This window comes from Amblyomma americanum, chromosome 2 (assembly GCF_052857255.1).
Source record: "Amblyomma americanum isolate KBUSLIRL-KWMA chromosome 2, ASM5285725v1, whole genome shotgun sequence".
Lineage (NCBI taxonomy): Eukaryota > Metazoa > Arthropoda > Arachnida > Ixodida > Ixodidae > Amblyomma > Amblyomma americanum.
The window spans coordinates 133,313,872-133,336,463 of NC_135498.1; the positions used below are offsets into that span (position 1 = coordinate 133,313,872).

Below are 22,592 nucleotides of genomic sequence, written 5' to 3' on the forward strand. Positions count from 1 at the left end.
CTTAGTCATGGGATGTTTTCATTCTTTATGTCCCGTTTCGTTAAGCGAAAGTACATGTACAAGTAGGGCATGAGAATGTGGTGCAAAGGGGTGCCTCGCGCCGGTCCAGCGCACCTGGTGACTTTCTCCGAAGCGACGCCTATCACTTCGCCAGAACGGATGGCAGGTGGAGAACAGAGAAAAAGAGCACGCTTTGAAGCCGAGCAGAAAAAACAACGCTGCTGAAGCTTGCGAATGTATCATCCGAACACGATAAACTTGCCATGCTGTCGAATGTCAAGATCTCGAACGAAAGCTGAGGGCAGCGTTGATGTCTCACGATGTGTCATTCGTGGCAGTGAACTCCTAGACAAGCAATCGGATTTGAAGGGCTGAGTGTCAACGCATTCTTTTCTCTTCAATAAAATATCAGCCAATCCAAAATAACCTCTGTAGCCATGCGTCAGCGTCAAGCATTCCGGTTGCCGGCTATTGGTGAAGTGCCAAGTGTAGCTCTGCATTCAAAACAGAGTGTCGTTGCAGTGCCTACGAATTATTCCTTGTCAAATTATGACGTATGGATGCTGCATGGGCACCCTCATTTGCCTGTAAATATATAAGTGCGGAGTTTTTAAATAACTGTTCCTTAATTCATTAAAAATCAAACGCGGTGCTACCGTACGTGCATATGCTTATTTTCAGGTGTCTTCAGGGGTAGAGCAGGGTCGTACGACAATTTTTACCGATTCCTTGGAGGGATCGACTTGTTGGGCTTCGTTGTACTGACTCTGCTCATCCTTAGCAAGAAAACGTTGAAACGGTAGTCACCGAAGAAGTGTTGGTGGCGAGCACATCATGGCATGGGCGCACATTAATAAAATTTAATATAATGTGTTTATTGTCAGCCCTTGCCGTGCAGTAAATTATCGTTTTCACAACGTAGCCATCCATACTAACAAGCTGATTGCTAATCGAATCTCTTTTTGAATATTGAAGAGGAGCTGTGCAGACTGTGTGAAGGACGAAACCCGAAATAAAATGTATTGAGTGAAGCCTGAAATACCTCATTTTCTTTCGAGCATATACTTCCTACGAAGGCAAAAAAATTACGGTCATATGCTTCCAGACACCTAACCAAGCTGCCACCACTACTAACATCAGGCTGACCATTGGGTGGGAAAGTATTGAGCTTCACAGTTTTCGTTTTTTCTTTTAAGGAAATAGAAATGAAATGTTTTTTTTTTCGCAATCTAAACCGATAGACCGAAATAAAATATGCTATCTGCATGACGCTGACGCTTTCTGCAAACATCACTTCGAGAAATTTTTATGGAGGGATTGTGAACACAAAATGTGCCTCAGAGATTTCAGGCCCATATGAAAGCTATGGCAGGGAGGATGACCAAAACAATTCTCTTTTTGAAACAGAAGTGAGCAGAATTCTGCTCACACAGCAGCCGCCTGTGAAAGCACTCACAATACGGGATGTGCCTTCAACCGTACCCGTCGCAGCCTATCGCTAGCACGGAACACATGAAAGTGCACGCATTTGGCGTTCTTTTGCTTCGTTGTATATTTAAGTTCGTTTGGCTTCATCGTGTCCAAGATTCAAGATTTTCTGCCTGCATCTCGCGGTTGTATACCTTGGGTGACTACTTGCCTGACTCGGTCAGAATTAACCGGAAATCCCCATCAACTGCAGCGATGGTGAACAGCCATACGGGCCCAAATAACCGACATTATGGCTGCATTCTTGAATAACTGTATGTACAGAATGTAAAACACCCGGTTTCTCATTTTTCAACATTTTTATTCAGTATCCGTTTAAGCTACACAAGATATTCATGTTTTCTTTTCTCTGCCTATTATTTTTTCTTCTTGTGCCTTGTTTGCAGGGCACCTAGTGTTGGTAGAAGCTAAATTTCAATTCAATTTATTTATTTACTACGTATTCATTGTGCGGAGAGCGCGGAAAAAAAAATAAACAATATCGTCGACTTGACGGGAACCGCGCCCGTTTACAACTTTCAGTGGTGGTGGCTGCAGCGCCGCAGTTTCTGACACTGAACAGAAGGTTAGCAATTCGTTAAAATGATCAAAAAGTAAAATCAAAATCAAAACATAGAGAGTAAACAAGAATTTGGCAGTGTACCTATACTGATTATATAGACATTAAATTCAGAAATGCGGGTTTTCTGACGCAGTAATTTTTGTTAATGTGTGCTTGTCAACTCTGCTAAGTAAAAAATGGCGTAGCTCATTTTTACGACATCATTTCATGCTCTGTCGGTGCTTACTTTCTATATTTTTTTGATGCGAGGGCTTGCCGTCTGCATATTCTGCTCCAGAAGGACATCAGGACAAACAAGAGTAGAAGGCAGGGTGCGCTGCGCCGAGCGTAGCAGTTATCCCCGATAGGCTTCGGAGCCAGTCTAGCTCCAATGTTCTTTAAGAACTAGATGACGCCTGCTGCAGCTGGTAAAGTCTCGCAACGGCATAAGTTTGCAACGTTCTTCCTCCACTTTTTTAATAGCATTTTTTGTTTCAAGACCTTAATTTATCTTAACTGTGTTACTTACAGCAATGTTAATACTCAATTATAGCTAAGTGCGCTAGGCAGGTGGTGGTCTGAATGTATAGGCGGGTATAGCCTTCCATTGAAATTTCAGACATTTGCATCACCTTAATCCTTAAATGATCACGTCTCAACCGATGTTTCATATTGACAGGGTCCTCCACAAACATCATGAGTGATCGTGACACTGACCGCCCCTCAGTTGGGGAGCCCTGATGGTACACGTTCTGAGAGACATCGTCCAAAGGAACGTCCAATCTCTTCAGGATTTTTAGTATTGTCTGCAGCTGGCTCGGAAAAAGAACGCGGGCACTCAGAAACGAAATGGTTCACCGCGCGAAATATCCCAGTGCATGCACATAGGTCACGTGGCGCGGTGAATCTGGCCATCCATTCCGGCCTAAAGGCACAATTCATGCACAGTCGATACACGGGAGCAGCTCTGTCGCAATGTAACTCACGGCATGCCGAAGGACGCCAACAGTGACGAAGAGTGCTGATCCACTAGCCGGCTTGCTAAGCTCTCGTCGTTCGGGACGGCCACTAAAGGTGGATAAGGCAGGGCTTGTTGCACAAGAAAGTCTGCCACCGTGCTGTCAGCTACTCCATCCCCAGATGATAGACACTCAAGCAAACTGTAAACCCTTTAAAGTGTTGTTTCCTTAGCCAAGTTAGAGAAGAGAGCAAAAATTTATCAACGGGAGTCGCTGGTTGCAGGCATTCTAGTGTAGACACACATTAAGAATTCGGACAGTATGAGGCTTGTAAACGTCGCATTGTATACCTCGCAATGGCTAAAGCTGACGCTTTGCATACCCTGATTTTGATTTAAACTGAAGTCTTGCGTGTATTGCCGAAGCTTACTTTGAAGGAGCCTTACTCTCAAAGAACCCAGTCAAAACGCACTACAGGATTCAAAGACTGAAAATTTCTGTAGTCTGTAGTCTTGTCGTATTTTGGGCATGTCTTGTGTAGTCTATCTTGTCTTCTGTAGTCTGTCTTGTCTTTTGTAGTCCCGTCTTCTGTAGTCTGTCTTGTCTTTTATAGTCTGTCTTCTGTAGTTTGTCCTCTCTTTTGTAGTCTGTCTTGACTTCTGTAGTCAGTCTTGTCTTCTGTAGTTTGCCTTGTCTTCTGTAGTGTGTCTTGTGTAGTGCTCGTACACTGTGTAACAGTTGTTACTGTGTCACCTGGCAATTAACACAGGATTTGTATTCTGGACTAGGCTATGCACAAAAATGCACAGCTTGTTAATGGTCGCCTGTCAATTAACACAAGCTTTGTGCATTCCAGAATAATTCGTGCACAAAACCACTATATTTGAAACGAAAATGATCAATATTTTTTTCTTGGCTGAACAAAAAAAAATAGAGATCACAGCTGCTACCTGCCCAAAAAATGTGAAAGCGTTGACGCCTCCTCGACACTGGTCGCCTTTCAAATTTGTCGCCATGGTTGTTTTCTCGTTGACTTGATTGGTTATCAATTAACTCTTATTTTACCCTCATTTCATCCCAGCAACGATTTCGAGTTTTCAAATTTTCCTCCATGGATCGTTCCGGCCCACTCACTGAATATCCACCCAGTCTAATCACGCGTTCATTGCATTTCGCTTCTCAATATTTACCTAATTGCCTCTAATTTATCATTCTTTTTCCTATCTCCTGGTTAAGTATAGGACACTTATCACTGGTCACGTGATTGCTCATTTCGAGTTTTCAAACTTGGCGCCAAGCTTTGGCTTTGTCCATACTTCCAGTTTTTCAAACTTGGCACTACGCTGTAGCTCCACCTAATTTCAGCGTTTTCAAATTTCGCGGCACTTTTTCTCTGGCCCAGCCACTTTTTGGACATTTTTGGCTGTAAATAATTATCCGATTATGAAATTTTCTTTTCTAGCAGCATCCTCACATCATCCTCTGCCAATTACACAACCAATAGAATGACGCTATCTCTTCTGAGTTGCCCACAACTGCTGCGGACACGACCCCCGGCAACATAGCCTAGTGAACTTCTCACTTTATTCAAAATGTTGTAATACTTTACAAGGCTTATGACTGGCCGAGTTGGTACTGACTCACCTTAAAACCAGCCAGAACACACAAGAAGACATGAGCTCAAGAGGCGGGACTAACAAAAATTTAATTGAAGATTTTGATTATTTGATTTGAGAGGGTTTAATGTCCCAAAGCGACTCAGGCTATGAGGGACGCCGTAGTGGAGGGCTCCAGAAATTTCGACCACCTGGGGTTCATTAGCGTGCACTGACAACGCACAGTACACGGCCCTCAAAAATTTCGCCTCCATTGAAATTTGACTGGCGCGGCCAGGATTGAACCTGCGTCTTTTGGGGCAGCAGCCGAGCGCCATAACCACTCAGCCACCGCGGCGGCATCATTGAAGGAAAGCCCAAAATATGACCCGCGAAGAGATACAAGCGCACAATAACCCAAAGCAGTGAAAGGGCGAGGTGCAATCAAAGGTCACTGGCATACTAATGAATCATCTAAAAAAGCAAATTCCTTACGGTGAAGGTTTACCGATGGCTTAGCCACACGTGTCCTTAGCCTTACCGATGTAGTAAGCCTCAACTATTTACCGACAGATTTATCTCTTCCATAAACCACTGATGTGTCGTGGAAATTAGGCGTGCAAAGAGACAGGTCATCCTCAGATTTGCATTCACAAGTTTGAGCATGCAGTGCCAGATTAGAATTTGCCTTCCCCCTATTGAGTGAAAGTGCTCAGGTGCAAATTCAGATATCTGCCTGTCTGCCCATATTAGTCGCAGCCATAAGGCAGTGGAACGCTATAAACTCCATTACTTTTGCAAGCCCAGTCAAAACGCACTACAGGATTCTAAGACAGAAAATTTCTGTAGTCTGTAGTCTTGTCGTATTTTGGGCATGTCTTGTGTAGTCTGTCTTGTCTTGTGTAGTCTGTCTTGTCTTTTGTAGTCCTGTCTTCTGTAGTCTGTCTTGTCTTTTATAGTCTGTCTTCTGTAGTTTGTCCTCAATTTTGTAGTCTGTCTTGACTTCTGTTGTCAGTCTTGTCTTCTGTAGTGTGTCTTGTGTAGTGCTCGTACACTGTGTAACAGTCGTTACTGTCACCTGTCAATTAACACAGGATTTGTGTTCTGGAGTAGGCTATGCACAAAAATTCACAGCTTGTTAATGGTCGCCTATCAATTAACACAAGCTTTGTGCATTCCAGATTAATTCGTTCACAAAACCACTAGAATTGAAATGAAAATGATCAATATTTATTTACTGTTTCGTTCTATTTTTTCGATCTTGCTGATGCATGCTGTCCAGCGTTGTCCTGGCCCCAAGTTCCTAGATACATCGCCCATGAGCCAAGAAAAATGGTTTTTGTCTTGGCTGAAAAAAACAAAAAATAGAGATCACCGCTGCTACCTGCGCAGAAAAAAATGTGAAAGCGTTGATGCTTCCTCGACACTGGTCGCCTTTCAAATTTGGCGCCATGGTTGTTTTCTTGTTGACTTGATTGGTTATCAATTAACTCTTATTTTACCCTCATTTCATCCCAGCAACGATTTCGAGTTTCCAAATTTCCCTCCACGGATCATTCCAGCCCACTCACTGAATACCCGCCCAGTCTAATCACGCGTTCATTGCCTTTCGCTTCTAAATAATTACCTAATTGGCTCTAATTTATCATTCTTTTTCCTATCTCCTGGTTAACTATAGGACACTTATCACTGGTCACGTGATTGCACATTTCGAGTTTTCAAACTTGGCGCCAAGCTTTGGCTTTGTCCATACTTCCAGTTTTTCAAACTTGGCACTACGCTGTAGCTCCACCTACTTTCAGCGTTTTCAAATTTCGCGGCTCTTTTTCTCTGGCCCAGCCACTTTTTGGACATTTTTGGCTGTAAACAATTATCCGATTATGAAATTTTCTTTTCGAGCAGCATCCTGACATCATCCTCTGCCAATTACACAACCAATCGTATGACGCTATCTCTTCTGAGTTGCCCACAACTGCTGCGGACACGATCCCCGGCAACATAGCCTAGTGAACTTCTCACTTTATTCAAAATGTTGTAATACTGAACAAGGCTTAAGACTGGCCGAGTTGGTACTGACTCACCTTAAAACTAGCCAGAACACACAAGAAGACATGAGCTCAAGAGGCGGGACTAACAAAAATTTAATTGAAGATTTTGATTATTTGATTTGTGAGGGTTTAACGTCCCAAAGCGACTCGGGCTATGAGGGACGCCGTAGTGGAGGGCTCCAGAAATTTCGACCACCTGGGGTTCATTAGCGTGCACTGACAACGCACAGTACACGGGCCTCTAAAATTTCGCCTCCATTGAAATTTGACTGGTGCGGCCAGGATCGAACCTGCGTCTTTTGGGACCGCAGCCGAGCGCCATAACCACTGAGCCACTGCGGCGGCATCATTGAAGGAAAGCCGCAAAAGGAGACCCGCGAAGAGATACAAGCGCACAATAACCCAATGCAGTGAAAGGGCGAAGTGCAATCAAAGGTCACTGGCATACTAATGAATCATCTAAAAAAGCACATTCCTTAAGGTGAAGGTTTTCCGATGGCTTAGCCACACGTGTCCTTAGCCTTACCGATGTAGTAAGCCTCAACTATCTACCAACAGATTTATCCCTTCCATAAACCACTGATGTGTCGTGGAAATTAGGCGTGCAAAGAGACATGTCATCCTCAGATTTGCATTCACAAGATTAAGCATACAGTGCCAGATTAGAATTTGCCTTCCCCCTATAGAGTAAAGTGCTCAGTCAAGTGCAAATTCAAATATCTGCCTGTCTGCCCATATTAGTTGCAGCCATAAGGCAGTGGAACGCAATAAACTCCATTACTTTTGCAAGTGGTGAACCGTTTTTTGTGACACTGTCCATTGTGGACATGTACCCAGTTTTATCAAGCCTTTTTAATGGCGGCGCAAAGGCCTCCTGTCTTGCACTTCGCTGTTAAGACCACAGCAGCATTACGCTTTCCCGCGACTTTCTTGAGACTGAAATACTGTGGAGGTAAGGTGTATCAGCATCATCGGAGTATGTGCTCCTTACCCTCAAGCGAGTGAAAACATACTATGACAGGTTGTTGACATGGGCAAGTGGGAACCCAGCTGCTTGGAAACCTGCTACAAGAATGCGTCTTCAGCAGTTATGGCATGACTTATCTAAAGCTGATATCATGCACACAATTGCACACCCATCAAGTGTTTCCATCTTTACTGACCTTAACCAGCGACAAATACACCTCTTCACCATCCTTCCCCAACAACGAGTGGTCCGACTCGTAGCTAAAAAGAGCCTTCCCCGATCGTTAGCTGTAGCCCCGACAAACATATTCGTCCACAAAGCGCAAGTCTGCATCAAGAAACTGCTAACGGTTCTGCTTAGACAATTCTGATGTAAAAGACAGGCCTTGACCGCATGCCTCAAAGACTCCTAAAACATCTTGTGCCAACTTATCTGAGCCTTCTATGTCCAGAAAAATTACAGTCATGAACATAACGAAATGCTACTATGCCAAGGTCTTCCAAAGAGGGCTCTAATGTCTTATTGACTTTAGACAAAAAAATGTTGCTGAGCAAAGGTACGACCTGCGAGTAAATACCGCCCTGCCAACTGACAAATGCGGATTTACAGTAAAAGGACAACAGCCCCAAGAAGCCAGCAACCGAAATCACGCAATTATCTGTAAAAGCATGTTCATTGTTCACCCTAGTGCAGTTTGCACATACCGCATAGGTCTATCATGTGACAATGAATAGTGCAGGCCCTCCATGTCGATGCTCACTGCAGAGCACCTGCCCAGGTTGCTGTCCACAAGAAAGTAGAACTCCACAGAACTCCACTTTTGTGAGTTGGCAAGGCGGTATTTACATCAGAAATCGGGCATATGCAGAGGGTCCCAGGTTGCACTGTTCGTCCGCGACATTCCTCTGTCCAGAGTCGATACCGCATCAAAGCCCTGTTTGGAAGGCCTCGGCATATTAGCATTTCGTTATGTTGATAGCTACCTAATTTTTTTTGCACAAGGAGGGCTCAGATAAGTTGGCACAAGACGTTTTAGGTCTGAATTTCACTAAGAATGACCGTTTGTAGCTTCTTGACTTAGATCTGCGCTTTGCGGACGACCACATATGTTGGCGGTAAAGCCCAAGACCACGCTTTGCGGACGACCACATATGTTGGCGGTAAAGCCCAAGACCAGGAAGCCTCTTAGCTACGAGTTGAACCACTCGAGGCTAGTGAAAGACAGGTTGGCAATCACATGCATCGCGACTGCTTTATGGAAGTCATGCCTACACAGTGTTTAGAATGCATTCTCGGAGCAGGTTTCCAAGCCAATGGCACCTGGGTTCCCACTTGCCCATCTTGCGCACCTGTCAGAGTGTGTTTTTACTATCTCGAGGGAACGGAACACCGTTCACATGATGCTGACTGAGTTTAGCAGCACAAAAAGTCGGGCTCTATACCTTACCTTCACGCCATTTCGCACCATCCCAAGAAAGTTCCACCAAGGTATGATGTTGCTGTTGTCTTGACCGCTAAAAGTAAGGTAGGAGCCCTTTGCTTCTTCGTTCAAACTAGGCTTGATACAACTACGGGTAATCGTCTGCTATGCATAGTGGCAGATAAAAAATGTTCACCACTTGCAAAAGTAAACCGGTTTTTTGCATTCCACTGCCTCGTAGCTGAAACTACTATGGGCAGGCAAGCAGATATCTGAATGTGCGCCTGGCTGAGAGCACTTTCACTGTATAGAGAGGAAGGCGAATTCTCACCTGAGACTGCACGTTCAATCTCGTGAACGCAATCGGAGGACGACCTTTCTCTTTGCACGCCTGATTTCTGCGGCACATCAGTGGTTTAGGGAAGTGATAAATCTGTCCTGATATAGTTGAGGCTTACTACATCAGTAAGGCTAAAAACAAGTGCCTGGCTAAACCATCGGTGAACCTGCACTATAAGGAATTAGTTTTTTAGATGGTTTACTAGTACGTCATTGCCTTTCGGTTATTTTTTGCCCTCTCACTGCTTTGGGGTCTTGCGTGATTGAATCTCTTTGCAGGTCTTCTTTTGCCACTTTCCTTCAATAAAATTTCAGTTGTTAGACCAGCCTCATCTTGTGCTCATCTCTTCTCCTGTTTTGTGTCTTCCGGCTGGTTTTAAGATGTAATACTGAATGCCGAAAGAAAGCCATTTTAGAGTCAAGTGCACTTATAATGGCCACAGCTATAATGAATGTTCATTTATTACAAAATATAGTGCTTACTTCATTAATTTATGCATGAAGTATATGACACTGCATCAAAATAAAAAAAGGACTAAGCCTCTAACCCTCATGGCCAAACTGCAGTTACAGCAAACAAAAGGACACCATAAACCTGCCCCACATGCAAAAGCTTGCACTACAGGCCAATGCAGAAATAAGATCAGATTACTTCCCAAACTGCATGACACTGCCACGCAAAGTAAAGATTGTGACAGGCAATAAAGGAGCAACAAAAAAGCAAACTGTAGGTAGCAGCCAATCTCATGCAGACAAGCTACAAGGTCAGGCCAACATAGACGTGGAAGAAATTTGAATAAAATAAGCCACAACAAGCACATAATAAGTTTTAAGGTTTTCACAGCCCTTTAAATGGCAAATACTTTCCTGAAAAACATAACAGAAGCGGCAATTTTTTTTCGGCAATCAATTTTTTTTATGTACTTCATTATTCTTGAAGCATGGGCGGGCATAGAGTAGTCAGATTAGTGCATGCGTTCCTAAGCAATGCCATGCCAAAAACTGTACTTACAGAAAAAGCTTGCCTTACTGAGTGAATACCACTGGCCATCCACTAATTTCCCAGCCTGCTCCAGGTCCCTGGCAAAAATCACACGCAACTTGGTGGCTTGCACAACTTCCATGCAACTCTTGGTCTTTAGCTGGAAAAAAATTGAGGGATCAGTGACATAAAATTTTACATGCATTGCTTTGTTTCAATGACCGACTAAGAAAGAAATAGCGGTTTCTGTGAGCGCAACTATTTTTTCACACTAGCTTTCTACAGTAAACCATGTTTATTGCGACCTAATTCATACTGACTTGCTGCACGGCCCCAGTACTACTGTGAATAGCTCTATGGTTTCAAATGCTTGTTAGCTCTGAGCCCTTGGGCTTGCACTCGTTAATGCAGAAAACCTCGGAAAGGGCAACCAGAGCTTCGAGCTTTAAGCCATAGGTATTCAGAAGCTCAGTGGTCTGTGGGAGAACTTTTGGCTGGGTGACACAGTAGCAAATGCTTCTCCAGCTACTTTCACTCCACTGCAAAAACTCGCACAGCAGAGACCTGTCCTCCATTTTGCATTGCAGAAACAATCACTGAAATTCAAAGCACGCATACTAAATGCACACCTACCTTCCAACACAGCTTCATAATAATGGGTATAATTATTGGAATGAAATACCAGTCAGTACATGTAGTTTTCAGTTTATCCAAAAATTATAAGCAACCGACCAACAATAAACATTAAAAGAGAAATAAAATAACCAGAATTGTTTAAAAAGTCTGTCAGAAGAATTATGTGACATCCACTACACTCCAGCAGGTCTTCGCCTTTGTGCACCTTCAAACCACACTTTCTTACAGGCACATTTGCACAGAAATTGGGTTGAACCTAATCTTTAAGAATCGTTATTGGTGAAACAGTAGGGATAAACCAGGTTTTACTCAAAACGAAGGGCCCTACACATAGCATCACAAGCCCAGATGGTGCACTTGAGTCGCCTCTTATGCTTATACAAGCAACAGGAACAGAGATATCTTGACTAAATCAAAAAAAGAGGAAGTGCAATGCATGTGTAATGCAGAGAAGATATAAGCAATACCACACTAAACCACTGGGAGGATTCCAAGAGTAGGTGAATGCATGAATGGGTAGCAATCAGATGGCTAAATGAGATTAGGAAATTTGAGGAAAAAGGGTGGTAGCATGTGGCACAGGACACAGTTACCTAAAATGAACTAGAGAACCATTGTTCTGCACTAATTTTAACAGCACATTCACACGACAGACGAAATCACTGACTCCAGGAACGAACTGCGCATCATGCAACTCAATGTCAATCACCATTGGAAATTGCACCAGCACCGCAGACTGCACATGAGGAAAAGTAGACATATTTTTGCTCTCAACTTTGAGCAGCAGTCAGCTGCTCTTTTAAGAGCAAAGCTCTAAATTACGGCAACATTGGCACTTTGTTTTACTGACATGAGGGTGCTTGTGAGCGTGCAACTCCCATGTTTGTTTTGCACCAAATGTGTTAATTGCGAGGTATGTTTAACTAAAGAGGGGCATCTAACATGCGCATCAGCTCTTCATTACTTCCCTTCTATATCCCTCCCTTATATCACGGTTGAAGTGTCCACCAAAATGTGAGACAGTTACTGTTACATTTCCTTGAATTTTCCTTCAACTAATTTTAAATTTTTCAAGTATACAGCTTTAAGAAGGTAGAGGTACAAACTGTGCAGTATAACCATATGCTATGGCAATAAACCAGCAATAAATCTGTGCTGACAGCAGCTTGCTTAGTGCATTACAAGGATGCTATATCATACAAGGATTGGTGTCATCGTGCAATGTTACATTACTGACTGACAATCTGGTCTCTGTGTCAGAAATACTGGTAAACCATCATTGTAGAGCACAATGTTTTTAAAGGGATAAATGAACATATAGATCCATTTCGAGGACACATATGCATACCAGGCAACAGGTGTGCAATGTCAAAGCACGTTTTTTTAACAGCAGCTGCGTCAAGAGCTACATCAGCGACTATATTTTGTACAAGTCTACAGTTCCGGTAATTATAAGCTGAGGTACTGCTGTGAAGTGCATGTAGAGTTTCTTGCATTTCTAAACCAAGCTGCAAGCCTATATTGAAAATATTTTTCTAAATAGGCAGCTAAGATATGCATCACTGAAAAAGAATAACTACCATGAACGGATCAGGAGGGATGACACAGCCGAAGGCAGGAAGCACGCATGGCCCAATAGATGCTGGCCGCTGGCAACTGCAAATAAATACATCCAGAGCAACAGCTGTCAGTGGCTGTAGCCATGTCATGAAAGACAAGAGAGGAAATCGTCTACTGCTTAAAAAATTAAACTTAGACGTAATATAAGTAAATAAAAAACCAATGAGCTAGCCCATGACAAAACAAATGAAAAGATTTTATGTAATGCACCCATATACATTCTTTGAGAAGAGTCACAATGACTGTTATAACCTCACTGAAAGATGAGCTGGCTGAAATACCGCACACCAATTTGAATATACGATGTGCAGGTTTTCATTAATTCCTATCATGGTGCCTTGCACCAATGTCTAGGTATTAAATTGAAAGTTGCAACCAGTCTGCCTTGGTTAAATGAGAAGAGAGAATGGAAAAAAGCATGCCTTCACTAGCAAGAAGCTTGATATCTCACAGCACAGCTTGGCATCATAGAAAAATTGCTAGCGCGTTTAACAAATCTGCATACAATTAAAAGCTGCACAAATTTGTCGACTGGCAATGCAAGTAAAGGCAAGAGAGACAAAAAAATACCAAAGAACACTCGTGAGTGCGGCGAAGGGAGGTCTGTGGGTAGGATCCCGTGCCTGGGAAGAGTTCCGGGCTCGGAGAATTGCCGGCACCACAGCTGATGGCACGCAACCAAGAATAAATAACAAAGCGAAAATAAGTAACAAAAAAACCATCGACAATGGCGAACGACTTGAATGCGGGCCACAAAAGCGAGGGATATAGCAAAAAGGTAGAAATCCTAAATAATTGTGCAGTTGCATATCCGACAGCTAGCAGTCCTCAGAAGGAGAGGAAGCATCAACGTTTACAGCTCAGGAAACGCAAGATTGATATAACTTTGACAAAACACTGCCTCAAATCCTGTTCCACTGGGGAAGCACAGACAAGTTTACAAATGACAAGGCGATGAATATGAACTAACCTTTCGCATGCGATCACTGTCTCAGAATTTAGAATGACGCATATTAAGGCACATGCACTAATCCGATGAGTATTAACCCTGAGCAAATTAGTGCGGTGTCTGATCGCAGCTGGCCTAGCGCGAGCGCTCCGCCGCGCGGCACTTCTCCCTCATCGTCTTCTACGCAGTGCAAATCCATGTTTTTGCACCGAGTGTCGAAGCGCTAGCAAGCGAAAGCGTAACTCTGTTGTGATATCTGGTGCCATTTTTATTTACCACGGCACGCGAGTACTAAACACACACATAAAGACAATGAGAACGACACTTGTCACGCACGATATGGGCTCTGGTTTTTTGGCGCCGCATTATAGCTGCGGCAACCGCATGCAGACTGCCTCCACTCACATCCCTATATAGCCGCATACAAATAGCGCGTGTGAATACAGATCATTAGCAAAGAAACGCAGAGCGGGACTCACCGGTCATGCGATTCATCCGGGCTTAGTAAAACTGCGCAGCAGTCTTCGTTCCCTTTACAGATGACAAGACGTCGCAGCACTGTCTTTCTTCGTGGCTTACCCGTTGAAACTCGCCAATGTTGACAGGCCGAAATCCTGGTCGTTGGCTTCCAAAACACACTCCTGCTCACCTTCCTATTGAATGAGTTCTTCACACGTGTTCGCCGTACAAGTACTCAAGCAATGCCTCAAAGAGGCAAATAATACAAAACACAACGCGTCGGTTGCGCTGGAATGGCGCCGACGGCTGCGCTTTCGTGTCGGTGAAAAATTGCAACCGACAAAAACATTTGTTTTTTAAATCATGAATATATATATTATCTTCACAACAAAGACACTGCATTTATTTTAAATTATTTTTAGATTATTTGAGAATACTAAAGCGCTTTCAGTTACTTTTTCTGGCATGTCGTTTGTAGAAGCTGCGATCCTGTGATCCCCTGAAGTGACCCGGATGCCCTAGCAGACGACCGGGCAGACGACGGTGTTGACAGAATGCAATTTCGTTTGATGCCAGATAAAATCACTAAGTTGCGACAAAAACAGCGAAGAAAAGCGCCGTATCTCAAGTTGGCGAATATCGTGGATAAGTTGAACGCAATTGGCACGATGGAGAGTAGCTGCGATGCATTAATTTGCGCGACACTGGCACGCTCACCGGAGATCATGAAACTTAACAGCTTAATCGGTGACCAGTACAAGTGGATTGCTTTGATATCAACTGCGTTACGAAACTACGTCGATACTTGCGTCTCACTTTAGCTAATATGCAACAACGGCTAGCACTCGCCGCATCCTGATCGCGTGTGGTTTAACAAGCAAGAGCGCACTAGCGCATCGAAGCAGCAGTGTTTTCGAGTTCGTATCGTTACGATAAATACGAGCTGTTTCGGCACGTACTGGAATTAAAGTTCTCAGCCTGTGCGTCACGGACGGTGACGATGGCGTCGCGGACGATCTTAACTAAGACTCGCCGCAACGCAGCCGATAACCCAAGCATATAAGCGTTAAATGTTGTTCACCAATAGTGCAAGCGTGGGCATAAAGTATCGCTCAGTCGCAGTGCCAGTCGCTCGCTTCTCGATTTTCCAGCCTTTCAAGTGAAGGTCGCAAGCTGTTGAGCCAATCAGTGACCCAGCGGGAGTGAGCGAGGCGAGCTTTCGGGAACGACGCCGCCCGCGGGCGCGCCGGGCAATGAACTACGCGCTACCCCCTCGCTGCCCTAGTCGTCGCTAAGCCTAGCCGGTTTCACATCGATGCAGCAGCTGACTGCACTTCGAAACTGGCTAGCGCTGAGGTGCTGCTCTCGTCATCGTTTTACTATGAACCTCGTCTCATAGTAAAACAAAGATATGTTCGGTTTCCGCGACACCTTCAGGAGCGGAGCCATCTGAGGCCAGGAGAGCCGCGATTGCGCAGCAGCAATTAAAGGCGCCGTGGGGAGACATTTGTTTGTATTCCTGTTATCGCTTCTACCAACGACTCGATATTAGCCAACGATACTCCACCCGACGGCTTAGTATGGACTTGAACAAACATTACTGTCGCATTTTTCTGACGCTGGCGGCCGGAATTCAGGCTGGCATGCCGCGCCCGTACGTTATCATGTCGCTCAACTGTATGGCCGTGGTGCACATCAAAACCCCCAGACATCCTCCTTTTCGCTCAGATTGTCATAGCACACAGTAACACTGGGACAAGAGTAGAGGACCGAGCGCGGGTGCACAGGAGCTAGACTGTGTCAAAGCAGGCGAAACTCTTTAAAGCGCGCGGTTGATGTCAGTCCCAAGACTTTATTCTCATTTCGACCGAGAATCAAATCGGTTCAAACTCGCCGGTCGCTGCATTTCACCTTCGGCTGCATACGCTGCTGTCTATATTTAGCGACATTTTCGTGTCCCCGTCATGAAATTTTCAGTGAATGCAATGAACGACATTGTAAAGTATTTTTTTGCTATTTTATGATAAACACCACGTCACTGCCGCTAAAAAAAATTCTCCGCCAACACTGCATCAGCGTTGGACTTAAGAGCGTTAGCTACGAGTGCTTCAAGTGTTTAGATCGGGGTGCTAGATCGGGGTGCTCAGCAAACGTGGCGAAGACAAAATACAAACATCTGAGGGCATTTTGTTTCGGAAACATTCGTTCTAAGATACAAGCAGCGTCATCTACTTCAAAGATTTTGCACTACTATTGCGACTTACAGCCACCTTCGCTAAATCCGGTATGTTTCCTCCTTATATATCAGTTAACGAATTTTATAAACGTGTGCATTACAACAAAACGAAATGTTTGACCGCATCCGGAACCCTCTGCGACAAACGATTAGGCCTTATGGCTGTCTGGAAGCCCCGGAATGCACGGTTTGGGGGCGAAAAGGTCGTCGGTGCGAATCCCACACATATTTTGGGCTTCATCTAAATATTTATTTTATCCTCAGGAACATGACAAGTAAAATGACACCACTTCGATCGTTATGCGTCAAACGGGCGGCCCCCAAATTTGATGCAAATGGGGGTCCCCGGGGTTCCACTTCGATAGCCGCTATACTGGTATATGTAAAACGGATCGAAGGTATCTGTGACAACTGAGGCTCTACGCGCCCGCTGTTGCTATGTGATATAGTGTGGTAACTGTCTTGGCTAATTTGACCTTCCCTGCAGACAGACGTGTCCTTGACAAACGTAAGTAGTAAGAGCTGACGCTCTTAAAACTAAAACGCACGGAAAAATTATATCGGGGTTGCTTTGAACGTTTATACAGAGAACTGCGTGCATGTACACACATGCTGCCTTTGTGTAGCCGGATGGTTATGGCGAGTAATTTTCGCTTATTGACGATTAACGACATTCTTTTCCGCGACGCATAGAAGTGTCCTTGGCCTTTTCTGCGCATGTAGTAGTAGCGGTACATTATGTTATATGGCTTGAACATGCCACAGAAGCCAAGAGGACACTGACTTTCAGTAGCGCCATTCGACTTGCGCACACCGATTGGTGTGCAGGCGCTGTCCTGGCTGCAGCTATATGCCGCCACCGCAAGCGCGTGTGGATACGCAGGCACCGCTGGCTTCATCGCTTGTGCATTACAGCTTTTTGGGCTCTCAAAGCCGCATTATACTCTTGAGCATGCACTACTTTGGTCACATTATCATGTGGGAACAGAAGTGAATTAGGTGAGTGCTCGAGCAGTGCCTCTACTCTAAGGCAATTCTCGTTCGGTGAGAGAGCCAGGTCGCGGGAAGCGAGTTGAAAACTCGATTCGCCAATGTGAATGAGCACTTCATTTCGCTTGGTGCCCGTCACCAACAGACCAGAGCACCTCGCATCCTCTTCGCGACTCGCCACAGTGAACAAGCTTTGAAGCATCTTTGGTCAATTTGATCCTATCGCTGTCACACGACCGCACGACATTTCTAGAATTCTGCAGTAAAACAATTACCCTCACCAGGAATCTGTCGTATGGCACATCCCACGATAGGTATCTATCGCGCGGCACAATCCACGAAAGGTATCTGTCGCGCGACTCATCCCACGACAGGTATCTGTCGCGCGGCATATCCCACGACAAGCTGTTGTGTCGCGCGACAGGCCGCACGACCGGTACTTTTGTCGCGTGAAAAGAGGCGAGATAGAAATCTGCTGCGCGTCTGAACCCACGACAGGCAACTTTACTGAGGCACGCAATCTCTGTCGCGCGGCACGACTCCCTCTGTCGCGCGACAGTACCTGCGACAGAAACCTGTCGCGCGACAAATGCTGTGACAGGGACCTTCTTCGCACAACAAAATGCAGGAAAGGTGTCTGTCGTGCGGCAGAACCTACTACAAACAACTTTGTCGCGCGAAAGAACTCATGACACAAGGCACGACAAGACAGCTTGTCTTGCGACACAAAATTGTGTCGCGCGACAAATGTGCGACAAAAAATTCTGTCGTGCGTTTTGATCGGGAAGGTACAGTAACTGCTCAATTCGTGCTGTCACAAACTTCTCAAATTTCTTATTCGTGTGTTTCATGTACGGGTTCCTCCTTTACAGCGTGCGTAGAGAAATTTAGCGCAATGTAACATGACCATATTGTAAAATGAGGGTCGAGTTCGCTCCAAGAGACAATGGGAAAGAAACATCATTTTAATTCTGGTGTCAAATTTTTGGGCGCATAAATCAAAGCAGGAATGAACATGAATAACGTAAGGAACGACGCAATATTATACAGAAACATAAGTTCAAGTGGGCGAATAAAAGTACCTCACAATTGGCTTTCACGCGCAATTCCTGTTTCAAGACCGCCGCAAAAAACATGACCGGATAAGGTGGATACGAAGATAAGGGCGGAGTACCATCGCCCCGTCACCGCGTCGACCACACGCTCTAGACGCCACGTGGTAAAAGTAAAACTTCATTCAGTCGCCGAAGCCAGCGGCGAATCATGCCTCTCGAACGTCAGTGGCCGTTCTGGGACACTTTTGAATGAGTCGTCGTCTCGCGATAAGCCGTCGGAGCATTGCGCGTGTTCGATGTCGCCGAAGAGTGCGTCAGTTAGCGACACCGTGGAAAGTAGCAAGAGCGCTTTTTCGCCTACAATAGGAGCGCCATGCTTTCCGTGTATGTGAATTGGATTACTGTCATTAGAGTGAAGCGTATACGGCGCAGCGAACGTTTAGGAAGTCTTCCCTCCTCCGCCGCTGCTCAGTTATGTTTTGATCACTAATTGTGGCCCGGAGCTTCGCTTCCCTTGGTCGAACGATCGGCAGTCTATTTTTCTTCTGTTTCCTAAAGTTCGGGTCCAGTATATACTGTGTAACATGCTTTTGTCACCGGACAATATTCTAGAGTTTGTATGGCAAGTGATGCAAACGACGGCATAACGTTTCTATAACTTGAATAGATCCTTAAAATTCTATGTGTTTATGTAGTAATTCTTATAAACTAATAACCATTTCATCTCTTCCGCAAGTAAATTAATAAAATTTGGCAGGTAGTGAATGTTTGGACCGCATGTAGCTTATATATTCCAAGGAGGAGCGACTGGCTCTCATGAAATTTTTGAGGAAGCAAGGATTCTGCCTGCCCGACGTCGTCAAAAAAGCGCTGAATATTTACAAAGACTACATCACTGAGAACAGCAATTTAGTTAGATGGAAACAAGTAACAGCATCGCTAAAGACAAATGACACCCTTGGTGAATAGTAACTGCGAACACTTGACTCAAAGTGAAGCTCGGGCAATGTGGTGATCCTTTGAGCAATACAGCGCAATTTTATACAGGGTTGAAGGAAGGCAGACGGGGAAGAGCGCTGACTTACAGCTAAAGTGTATTGCTTGGCCCGCGGATATATACGAAGGGCTCAAGCAACAAAAGAAAAAATAACAATCACCCGAGACGATTCATACTAAGCTGCTGATGGCGGCAGCAGCGGCGCCATTTAGTTGTGGCTAAAACTCTCCGTTCAGTTTCTCTGATATCAAGAGATGGACTACTGACGCATGCTTCATACTTTCGATTTTTGCAGCTTCAAAACTGCGTGCATTGGCTGTTTATTGTGCCTGCTTACCACTTTAATTCCTCTGAAGTATGGCCTGCATTTTTTTCGATCGCAGTCCTTGCAATGCATCCTTAGGTGTCCTTTCGCTGTTTCATGTCCGACATTATTGTGATGCTCCTTAAAGTGTTGATTCAGGCATCTTCCAGATTTCCTTAAACATCCTTTATAGCAGAATAGTATGATAGAGTACACATGTGACAAATTGATATTTGAGTTTCACGGAATATTTTTTGCGCACTCTTGCCCAGCTTATCAAGTTCCGAGAAGACTACTTTACATTGACTAGATTATCTATCTTTTTCAGTCTTTGACAGAGGCGATGAATATACGGAACAACTGCTCCCTTTTATTTTTTTTCTGAACGGTTGCAGACGATCATCAATAATGTTCGTTCTTTGTGATTTTAAACATAAAAAGTCGATTTGTCTATTGAGACAGGCTGCTGATTGGGGTAGTCAGCGTTCTTAAGGCGTTGTCTTTGGTAAATGAAGCGATCGTTTTTTGAATGCATGCGCGGTTTGCACCGCAACGGTGGCGGAGTGGTTGAGCATCCGCCTCGCATGCGGGAGGTGCGCGGTTCGATTCCCAGTGCCACCGGGTACCAACCGCTACTACAGTGGCTACAAGCTTTCCCCTGGTCTGGTGTTCGGCTTATTTAAGGTGATATGATTGGGAAATAGGTCTTTTACGCCACCTTGAGAAGTAGATAAAACCTTATGTCATGGAGCTCTTTGGCCATAGATGCCCTTGCGCCATTAAAATTCATAATCATCAACAGCATGCACGACATTTTAAGTGCGTTGGTGTAGGAAGACTTGACTACGTCACCTCTGACTAGTTTAGAGTGTGATGGCGTGAACGGAGGCCGTGGTTGACAGTTGCGTGGCTCGTGAGCCCAACGTGTATGCTTAGGCATAAATGTAGTTTGAGGCCAAGAACTTGGTAGCATTTTCCTGAGGGCATTCATTGCCTAATTTAATGCTATGAATAGGAGAAAAAATGTCTCGAAGCCATCAACATTGGTGTCTATTCGGACTAGGAAGCTATCTGTTAAGCGAAAGCATTGTTCTACTTTCGACCCTTCTCATTGACCCTTATAAAACTTACCTATGGCTGAGCATACAAGTTAGACTTACAAACTATATTACACTAAACCATTGCTTCCGTTCGCGTCATCACATCCTGAACTAGTCACACATGTCATGCTGAAGTCCTGCTATACTAATATATCTAAACAATCGCGCATCCATTCACTGAAAGATAGCTTTAGTTATCGAAATCAACACCTTCAGAACGCTGGCTACTTCAAGCAGCTGCTTGATTCAATAGCCAAACTCTCGTCGACCCTTTTAAATTTAAAGTAACCCAAAACGAACATTATTGATCGATCGTCTGCCACCTTTCAAAAAAATTAAAGCAAATAGTTATTGCACATATTCACCGCCTCTCTCATACACTGAAAACGATGGGTAATCGAGTAGACGTTAAACTAGCCTTCTCGGACCCTAATAACCTCAGCAAGATTTGCAGAATAGTGAACGGCTCCAAAACTGTCGCACAAAAATGTTCCGTGAAACACAAAAATCAATTTGTGTCATGTAAAGAGGGTTTCTGTACTTGATCCCCCTATCCTACGGTAAAGAATGTTTAGGGCAAACTGAAAGATGCCTCAATTCATGCCTTAAGGAGAATCACAATAATGTACACGAAAAGATGAAGACACGTATGGATACACTGCAGGAATTGCGACAGAATAGCTTGCACGCTATAATGCAGAAACAAAATTGATACGAACACGCAACAACTGGCTACCTTCCGAAATTCTTGAAGCTGGTGAAATCACAAGGGTAAGGGCAGCCTCTGTCAGCAGCCCATCTGCGGTAGTCAACGAAAATGAAAGGAGATTTTAGCGACAACCAAATGACGCCGCTGTTGTCGCCATTAACAGCTTACCATGGAACGTCTCTTGTAATTGTTTGTATATTTTCTTTGTTTGTTGAGCCCGTCATATATTTCTGGGGGCCAAACAATAAACTTCAGCTCTAAGTCAGCGCTTGTCTTTGCCTGTAATCCTTCGTCCGTGTTTCGAATCGCGCTACCTTTCCCTGGAGAGAGAGCTTCTCTGGAAGAATCTAGAGTTTGAACGACGTATGTCAGTTAATAAACAAAGAGCAATCCCAACTTTTTCATTACTTTTGGTACAACTCTAGTTTAAAACGAATGTCCTATTTTAATGCGTGGGGTGACTTCTCAAGTCTACTTTCAGTAAAAAATGTCGCTTTATTGGAGTAAACACTGTGTATGACTTTTCCTCATTGCTTTGTCCTCATTCCGAATAACGTCCGGCTTTTTATCATATAATAATAATTTGCTGATTTGCAATAGTGATTGCTCACCTATTGAAAGATAACGAATTTCTCTTGGACCTTCTGAGCAAGCAGTTCAACAGGTACATTTTTTTTTATTTCAGAGAGGGAAGATTGAGGTTTTCCGACTGAAGCCGAAACGTAAAAAGGCAGCCGCGTTGTACCCGTTCGCCAAAAGTTCCTCCTCATGCGCTCGACAACGCTTGCACTCATTCGTGTTTCCAGATATCCACATGTGCGGGCTTTCCGAGCAAGTAACAGAATGCTGCACAAAACGCGACTGCCAAAATTGTTTCACTCAAATCTTCCCAGATGTACGGTTGTGCATCAGACGGAATTACTTCCAGTGCAAAAGCACTTGTCTAGTTTGTCCGCAACATTGAGGGGAATGCATTCCTGCGCCTGCGGAACGTTTTGTGAATGACTCACCGCTACCGAGCCCACAAAAAGCGGTCCAGCGCATTCTAACTCTGCTCGAATAGTGCATCGCCATTGTACACCCAGTGAATTGTGTCGTTTCTAAAAGATACTTTGACACGAGTACTCAAAGCTGCTGCGCTTACTTCCGCTGCTAATGTTTATTATCCTCTTCCTGGACGTTGTTTTGTAGCGTCAAC

At 44.4% G+C, this 22,592-nt stretch overlaps 1 long non-coding RNA gene across 1 annotated transcript; it reads right to left on the reverse strand.

Annotated features, from left to right (window-relative positions):
- Positions 1-5,872: 5,872 nt before the first annotated feature.
- On the reverse strand, positions 5,873-13,228 carry LOC144119101 (uncharacterized). The gene is made up of 4 exons (XR_013312261.1): positions 13,166-13,228; positions 12,556-12,631; positions 10,370-10,499; positions 5,873-5,931 (listed from the first exon to the last, which is right to left on the reverse strand). It is a non-coding gene; the product is annotated as an uncharacterized LOC144119101 (long non-coding RNA).
- Positions 13,229-22,592: the final 9,364 nt, after the last annotated feature.